Source organism: Orcinus orca, chromosome 11 (genome assembly GCF_937001465.1).
Source record: "Orcinus orca chromosome 11, mOrcOrc1.1, whole genome shotgun sequence".
Classification (NCBI taxonomy): Eukaryota; Metazoa; Chordata; class Mammalia; order Artiodactyla; family Delphinidae; genus Orcinus; species Orcinus orca.
In genome coordinates this window covers 91,841,961-91,849,960 of record NC_064569.1, presented here as the reverse complement: position 1 = coordinate 91,849,960, position 8,000 = coordinate 91,841,961, and the positions used below count along the sequence as shown (strand labels likewise).

The window sequence follows — 8,000 nt, the reverse complement described above, 5'->3', positions numbered from 1 at the left end:
CGGGGGGGGGGGGGGGGGGGGGCCAGAAGCCTGCGCCACCAGCAGGGGGAGCAGGTGCTCCCACCTCCGCTGTTCATGGCCCCCAGGGGGCTAACGTGGGGACCCACACAGAGGGTGAGACGCTGAGGGCAAAGTGTCGGTCCCTGTTCTGGGAAATGGGGACTTGGAGAGTAAAACAAAAATCCTTACCCTCAGGGTGCTTACATTCTAATGGGGTGGGAAAGAGGTTCACTTAGGGAAATCCAGGGGTCTGATGGATGGTAACAGAGCAGGGCGTGCAGAGGGTGTGCCAGGGAGGGGGTAGCAGTATGAAATAGGGAGGTTAGAAAGGATACCCCTGAGAAGGGGACATTTCAGCAAGATCTGAGAGGGCAGGATGTCTGGCCCCTCTCGGTGTGGTTGATTTCATAGGCCCCTCAGAAGTGGAAAGCCCGCCTTCCACTTTCTCTACCTGGCAGCGGGCACTGGGTCTGAGCTGCGTGCATGGACTTCTGGGGGATCTGGAGATGGATGGGACTCAGTCCCTGCCCTAGAATCACCTACAAGCCACAGAAGAGAAATATGAGCCAACACTTCACTTCTAAACCCCAGTGGAGGGCTTCCCTGGTGGCGCAGTGGTTGAGAGTCCGCCTGCCGATGCAGGGGACACGGGTTCGTGCCCCGGTCCGGGAGGATCCCACATGCCGCGGAGCGGCTGGGCCCGTGAGCCATGGCCGCTGAGCCTGCGCGTCCGGAGCCTGTGCTCCGCAGCGGGAGAGGCCACAACAGTGAGAGGCCCGCGTACCGCAAAAAAAATAAACCCCAGTGGAACCCCAAAAGCATAGGCGCCAGGGTCCCCCACTGCTGTGGACGAGCACAGGAGCTGAGCACTTCTCCTGCTGTCTTTGGGACATTCCCTGTCCTCCACGGTTTCCTTCCTTCTGCGAGGAATGATCTGAGGCAGGGGCCTGGCCTCTTTCTGTTCACTCCCTGGCTCTGTGAAGCCGACCCTTCTGCGGTACCTTTTGCTGCCTGCTGACATCACTTGGGTTCACCCACCAAGAGGGCAGAGAAGCCTGGGTGAGTGGGAGTGTGGGAACACAGCGGGGCCCATCGTGTTCTGGAGTGGTCGCTTAGAAATATAGACCCCAGTTCCAACATGGGCCCTCAGGCACTTTACAGGCTGAGTTCTTTGTTGGGGTCCCACCCCAGAAGAGTTCCCCATTCAGGTGTGGATGGCATGTGAGGCAGCCCCAGGGGGTTGTCCTGGGCCCAGTGGTTCAGCCTGACACCGTTTTTGCCATGAGCACCAGCCCTTAGTTTTCCATGACTGGGAAAGTTGCCTTGGTTAGATGGTCTTCTGTGAGGAGACTCAGAGAGCAGGAAGCTACCTGCTGTAGCTAAAATACATGCATTCTGGTGCTAAAATGTGTATTTTAAAATGGTATACTGCAAATTAAAAGTTTCCTGTCCCGAACTGGGATGGCAGTCAGAGCAGATTCAGCGGAGCCCAGGATGGGAGCTGAGAATCATGCTAACCCAGATCTCTTGGAGGAGTTTTTGATTCTGAGAGAAGCTTTTGGTTTTGCACCTGCCAATCCCATCCCTGGGTCCATCTCGGTGCAGGGGCCCTGCTGCATATCAGGATGGCTGAGGCTGTGCCGTCAAGGAGCTCAAGTCTCACAGGTAAGAAGGGTTTCCAGGGACCTCGCAGGGAAACACCCAGTGTCAACCAGGGAAAAGCATTCCAGACAAAGGGAACCACACGTGCAAAGGCCCTGAGGCATGAAGCAGGGTCCCCCTTGAGGAACTGTGTGTTAAGCACTGGGTGAGGAGTGAGGGGTACCCAGCTGGTGAGAGGTTGGAGAGAAGGCAAAACAAGAGCATGGAGGTTTGGTACATAGACCAGAGAAGTTGGACTTTTTCCAGAAAGAAATGGGAAGCTTTAAGGGTTTTAACAGAGGCGACTCACCTGGATTTCCGCTTTAGAAAGATCAGCCTGGGGGGAAATCGGTGGAGGCAGTGGGAGAGGAGGTGCTTGGAGATTAAGGAGACCAGTTCAGAGACATCCCAGTATTCCGGCTGAGAGCTGACGGGGAAGATGTGGAGACAAGGCTTCACCCATCTCCAGCATTAACAAAAACTTTGTATTTTCAGCCCAATTTAGAATTGTCTTCTCCCCCACCCCACCCTTTTCCTCAGAACACCAACTGATTTCTCTTTTTTAAACACGTTATCCTTTATTTACTTTAGAGACAGAGAAAACACAGAGAGAGGGACTTCTTTGGGTTGCAAATTGTTAGTGATGGAGCCAGGATGAAGATCTTGGGCTTGCCAGCCCTCGGTGGATTTTATGATATTTATGTATACGATGCCCGCTCACTCTTGCTCTGCCAGTAAACAGAGCTAATCAATATGGAGAGGACAGCCACGAAGAGCTCGTTTCCATCCTAACAAGGCAAGAGGACTGGGAAGATTCATTAGGAGAAAGTATCGAAGAGCCAGTGTCTGAGTTTTACCTGTGATGTGACAGGGGAGAAAGTGCATTTTTGCGGAAGCCTTTATGTAACTGTCCTAGGGACAGAGGGGGTGACTCCAGAATGGAGCATGGTGGCAAGCGACCAGGAGAGCAAAGACAGTGTCGGTTCCTAGCAGGCAAGGACCACATCGGATACTCCTTATTGGCCCTCTAGAAGCGTCTGGGGTTTAGTGGAAAAAGCAATGGTTTCACGTCAGAAGAATGGAATTAGAATTGCTGCTGTGTGTCTCTAGGCAAGGCACTCACCCTCTCTGATGGCCAGCACCAGCTTCCCTGTTATCAAATGGGGATGACAGCATCAACCTTACATATTATCGTGTGTAGATTGAGATGTGTAAAACCTCCTTCTACAAAGCATGGTGTATTAAAAAATCCAGGTGATTTCCAAAATTTCTTTACTGGCTTTTTTATGAGCATAAAAGTAATGTATGGTTATTGCCAAAATAAAGTCAGAAACTATTACAAAATATAAAGAAGAAAATGGAAATTACTCAACTCCTTCCATCCAGAAATAGCCACCATTAACATTCTGGTGTGTGTACTTCCGTCCTTTTTCCTCTGCATATAAAAATACATACATTTTTTTTTTAACCAGAAATGTGATATTGCCATATATGCTGCTTGAAATGTTTCTCCTTTCGCTTAAAAATATCTTGCGGACATCATTTCAGACCAAAAAATACAGTTTTATGTGATCATTTTATTTCTTTTTAAATCATGAAAATTTTAAACATACACAAAAATAAAGAGAACAGTGTAACAGATGCTCCTTTGCCCATCAGCGAGATTCAGAACTTGTAAGCTTTTGCCTCCCTTGCTTCATCTTCTTCCCCCTTCCATTATTATTATCGTTATAACCGTTTAAACCTAATACTAACCCTCTTGCAGTGTGCCTCTAAACGAGTCTCAAGGTTATTATTACACCTGACGAAATTAACAGTAATTCCTTAAGAGCACCGAATGCCCAGTCAGGATTCAAATTTCTCCAGTTAGCTTCAAAACGTTCTCTTACAGCTGGTTTATCACATGATCTTTTTTAATGACCCCCTGTGGATGGATACCAGCTTTGCAAGTTGCCACTCATGAAAAGCACGGAGGGCAACATCTTTCTGCACATATTCGCGGACCCCTGTCCAATTATTTCTACAGGACAAATTCCTAGAAGGGGACTTTCCAGGTCAAAGCCTATGCATTTTTTTTTAAGGCTTTTAACAGCATTTGACAAATTGCCCTCCAGAGAAATTGTACCAATTTACACTCCCACCAGCAGGGACTGGCACCCTGGATGGCTTTGGGTGGTTAATGAAAGGAAATTAAGAGGAGAGAAAGCAGGTGGGGAGGAAAAGGGGAAAGGAAGAGAGGCCTGGAGGGAGAGGATGCAGAGAGCTCCTCGGAGCTCTCAGAGGCCCCCGGGGACCAGCCCTCCCGCGCCTGAGAGCAGCTCGGAGAGGCAAGTGTCCCAGCCCACTGGTGACTGCACCAGATTAAGTCCTAAAGCAACGATTCAATCGAGACGGAGAACAAAGCTCGAGCAAAGACTCTTCGATCCATTCTAATTAGGAGCTGCCTTTCCAGAGAAATCAGGAACAGGCTGCCACGGCTGAAGGTGGAAAGAAAAAAAAGCGAAGCTGCAGCCCAGCTGTGCTGGAAGCTTGTCTGTTTTCCGAAAATCCCAAGAAAGAGCTCCGTCCATTGTGCACACAATCCAGGGACCCTGTTCTGAAGGTTATAGAGTTCAGCTTGGGCCAAGGATCTCCATCCCCAAAGGGTGTGCTGGGCAGGGGGGACTTTCTGTTCTCGCCCTTGCTAAGGGCACGGGGAGGAGGGCAAGGAAGTAGTAGGCACTTACCTTGTTTCTCCTTCATTTTTGCTGTAGCTTAAAACCTACAATCTATTTCAGATTTGAGAAGAGGAACTAAAATTAAGATACATTTGAGGCCTGGCTCTACATGCAAATACGGAGACCAGGCTGGTTCTGGGTCTTGCAGCCTGGGTTTACGTTGGAGTTTTGCTCGGTAGGTGGAGGTCATGATGCTTTGCTTGCCTTTGACTCTCCCCCTCCCGTCTGCACTATGCTCTTCCCATGTCGCGTACAAGCGCTCAAAGAAGGACTCGTCCAAGGGTCACCATTAGCCAAGCTTCAGTGACAAAGCCATTCCAACTGTAAGCACTGAGCATCCTAACATAAGGACTGCAGTGAGTTCATGGTCCAGAACTTCCTCGGGTGCTGTATCCTTTGTAAGACGGTATTTAAATTAAGAGCACGCAGGATCCAGGTCACGGTGGATTCTGGCTGATATCAGAGGATGTTTTCAAGCAAAGATCAAGAAACAGCTTCCCAAACAACATATCGGCAATTCACTGTGAATCTCAGGATACATCTTGGGGAAGCTTGGGTCTCTCCCATCAGGCTTCCTTCAGCTGTTCTAACAGCTCCCTCTTCTAACAAGCAGAGGTGGTAACAACTCCAAGAAGCAGAGCGTGCAGCTGTGCGCCTGCACACGGCATTCTAGGCTCTGGAGTCAAACGGCTCTGGGTTCAGGTGTCCACTCAGGCACTTTGTCACAGAGTGACTCTGGGCAAGTCACTTCACTGCTCCAGGCCCTGGAACATCACCTCCCTTGGATGGTTGCTAAAGGTTCGCAATAGGGCGGTACTTACAGAACGCTCAGCCCGTGTTGGAACAGTACCTGTTCAGGCTTTACTATTATTATTGCTGTGTGGTCCCCACCCTGGGTAATCCCAGGATGAAGAAGTTGAGTCTGCTGTCCCCCGACCCTTCATCCAAAGGAGCTCTGGGACTGGGAGGCCTGGGTTCCCTATGCATGAACCCTGGGAAATGGCCGGCCATGGCCCGGAGAAGACTGGAGAGAGACTGGACCAGGGTGGGGGGGTGCCAGGAGACCTGGGTTCAAGTCCACCTCTTCCCTGCACTGGACTTTGCCCCTGGGGCGTATGTGATGACAAGGTTAGACTGATGATCCCTAAGAGTATTCGCTGTTCTAACTTCGTTGGTTCTCCATGCCCAGCAGGCAGGCGAGAAGGGCTTAACAACCGCTCTGGGCACAGAGCTGATGCATCTCAATCAGCCCTGGCCTTCTGAACGCCAACCATGTGCCAGGCCTTGCTCTCGGTGCAGGGTCTTCAAGGCTGAACAGGAGATGTTAGGCCCCTCTCCTTGCCCCATACAGTCTAGCGGGGGAGAGAGGCGATAGCACGTTTATAAACACATATCTAACCAAGTAAAAGCCGCTTAAAGGAAAAGACCAGAGCCCTCTGAACAAGACCACAAAGGAGGCCTATTTTAGGTTGGGGAGAAGGTTGTCCAGCAAAAGCCTCTCCACTGAAATATGAAGGGATATGAAGGGGTAGGAGCTGGGCGCGAAACAGGGAAATTGTGTGTCAGCCAGAGGGAGCAGCATGTTCAAAGGTCCTGAGGCAGAGAGGAGCAGCAGCCCCAATCCCCTAGCACATCTCACAGAGCTTACTTCTCGGCCCTCGCTCTCCCAGGGTTTCCACATGGGGGGACTCTCACCCCCAAGAGAATCGAAGACACTAGATATGGAACAGATGCTCAGATATGGGCCTTGAGCTAAGGTGGCTGTACCCACTCTTTCCTTTATGGCATGGGCAGCCCTGGGGCTCCACACAGGACTGACTCACCACCAGGCCCATGCACAGGCTGCAAAATCAGGCCTGAGGGAGGAGCTGAGCCTCAGAGGTGAGAGACAGAGAGAACCACGTGGAGCAGGGGAGGCTCCGAGACCCCCAGACTCTAATTGGGCGGGGTGGGGAGGCACCTTCATTGACCCAAAGCTCCCATTGCATAGATGGGAAGATAAGACAGGCTCCAGCTGCTCCAGCGCACAGCCCAGGCAGCTCACACACCGCGTTGCCCTCCCTTCCCTCCCACCCGCCCTGTGAGAGGGCAGGGCGTGCGCATTTGAGGGCCAAGGAAATCAAGGCCCCCGGGAGGTGAAGTGACTTGTCCCAGCCCCACAGCCAGCCGGGGGGAAGGCAGGGGAGCCCCCAGCCAGCCCCTCCTCTGTGCCCAGCATCTCACATCCTTCACCTCTCTTAATCCTCACAACCACCTTTCCAGGTAGGCGAGGTTTGGCTCATTTTACAGGTGAGGAAACTGAGGTTCAGAGAGATAAAGCCAGTGACTCAAGTTCAGCCAGAAAGTGGAACCCACAGAGAACCTGTGCTCTTTTTGTCACCAAGAAGCAGCCCCAGTAGGCGAGCAGGTACCCAGGAAGGACACCGTGGCTAGGGATGTTTGAGGACAGGCCGGCAGGGAAGCAGCTGTCCTGGAGAACTTGCGAGGAAAACCCACATAATAAACACTGGGAGCTCTGGGAGCTGGGGAAAGGCCCCCCTGGAAGGGCAGAGGTAGAGGGTATGAAGTGTTGGAGAGGGGCGGGTAAGGGACCAAGGTCACACTCACTGAGGACCGGGCGCACAGTAAGGCCTCGGCAAACCTGAGTTCCCCGACCGCCCCAAGGGAGGTCCTGCTGCCACCACAAGCCACCCACTGAGGGTCATGCACTCCCTGAGGCATCTGTAGGGTGGCCCGCACCCCGCCCCTCCCCCCACACTCTCCTGCAACCCTCCCACCCTCCAGTCCTGCGTCGGCTGCCCCAGAGCCCCTGGGACCCACGTCTCGAACACCCGGGACTGCTGGGCGTCTGGGCCATGTCTCATCACACCTCACCGTGCTGCGCGGTACCCCTGGGCAGCCAAGCTTGTTGGCTTCTCCAGGACAGCAGCAAGGGCAGCGGAGCCCAGCGGAGGCAGAGACAGACAAGATGGGACCGGCAGACCCTCCTGACCCCGTTCAGACAGCGCTCATTTCCAAGACCATCTGCTCAGCCAGGCGCAGGCCGCGCAGGGCACTGGGGCAGAAAGAGCCGGCACCAGGCTGGCCATGTGCTGGCCTCCAGGGCCTGCCCAGTCAGGAGGCCCGGTTGGCCTTTCCTCTGCAGCTGCCAGCACTGGCCAGCCTGTAGGGGCGCCAGGCTCCAGCCCAGACCCTCCCTGACAGAGGCGCCAGGGGTAGGGGGCAAGGAGGGACTCTGTGACCTAAGAGTGTGGGACAGGGGCCTGGGGAGGGGTGGAGCTGAGGCACCAAGTGTGTGTCCCCCTGTGAGAGATGAACACTGCAGGCTGGGTGCAGAGAACAGAGCCCCTCTGATGCCCAGATACTCCCTGGCCTTCAGGGTAACCCCAGAGCTCCAGAGACCGATGTGCGCCGCCCGAATGACTGCCAGAGCCCCCACCCCTCCCCTTTCATCTGCTCGAGCCCCTCTAATCCTGGTTTGCCTTGGTCACCATGGTGACACTGTCCCGGCATCCATCAGAACACATCACCCCATCTGCATAAAGCCCTTCAAAGGCCTCCTGTGTCCCTAAGTTAATGACCCAGATCCTTGTCCTGGCCTGCACACCCATCTCACCTTGTCCCATCTTGTCCCATCTCAGA

At 53.2% G+C, this 8,000-nt stretch overlaps 1 long non-coding RNA gene across 1 annotated transcript in view; it reads right to left on the bottom strand.

Annotated features, from left to right (window-relative positions):
- Nucleotides 1–3,198: 3,198 nt before the first annotated feature.
- Nucleotides 3,199–8,000, bottom strand: part of LOC117196460 (uncharacterized) — a 39,583-nt gene continuing 34,781 nt past the window's right edge. The window contains exon 7 of the long non-coding RNA XR_007470233.1: nt 3,199–5,150. This is a non-coding gene — a long non-coding RNA (uncharacterized LOC117196460). The remainder of the gene's footprint in view (nt 5,151–8,000) is intronic.